The sequence below is a fragment of the Bison bison genome, unplaced genomic scaffold (assembly GCF_000754665.1).
Source record: "Bison bison bison isolate TAMUID 2011002044 unplaced genomic scaffold, Bison_UMD1.0 scf7180017864366, whole genome shotgun sequence".
NCBI classification, from domain to species: domain Eukaryota; kingdom Metazoa; phylum Chordata; class Mammalia; order Artiodactyla; family Bovidae; genus Bison; species Bison bison.
In genome coordinates, this window is record NW_011494938.1 from 3,859,592 (window position 1) to 3,860,352 (window position 761).

The following is a 761-nucleotide window of genomic DNA, read 5'->3' on the forward strand; positions in this document are numbered from 1 at the left end:
CTGCAACTGGGACCCTTTTGTCCCTGGTCTCCTCCTGACGCGGACAACTGGCCAGAGTGCTCTGACCGGTAAGGAACAAGAGACTTCATTGACCTCTCTCCCCTTCCCTCTCTCTTTCCTCTCCTTAACCCTTCGTATCCTTCCCCATTTTTCTAGTCCCCCAGTCCTGGATGCAGGAATCTCGTCAAAGGGCCCTCAGCCTGAGCTGAGGATTGGAGACTGATCACCTCCTCTTGGCAGAGAACTTGAATTCTGGTTCTGGTCTGGTCTGATTTCTGGTAGGGCCGAGTTCCAGTCCTCCCTTCTCTGGAGGCCCAGGGAAAAATCCCATAACACCTGGGTATCTGTAGGTGGCAGGAGATGTCTGTAAGGCCACCCCTTTTGCCCCCCCTCCTCTCCCTTCTTCTTTCAACCTGGCTTCCTTTCCTCCCTTGAAATCTTTGATGTTAGTACTTGGATCTGAAGTTCTGTGTCTCTATAGGAGGTTTTCTGAGAGACTGTATTCTTGTATTTAAGGGCTTCCCTGGTGGTGCAGAGGTTAAAATGTCTGCCTGCAATGTGGGAGACCTAGGTTCGATCCCTGGGTTGGGAAGATCCCCTAGAGAAGGAAATGGCAACCCACTCCAGTATTCTTGCCTGGAGAATCCCATGGACAGAGGAACCTGGTGGGCTACAGTCCACGGGCCGCAAAGAGTCGGACACAACTGAGTGACTTCACTTTCACTTTCATTCTTGGAAGGTCTGATGCTGAAGCTGAAACT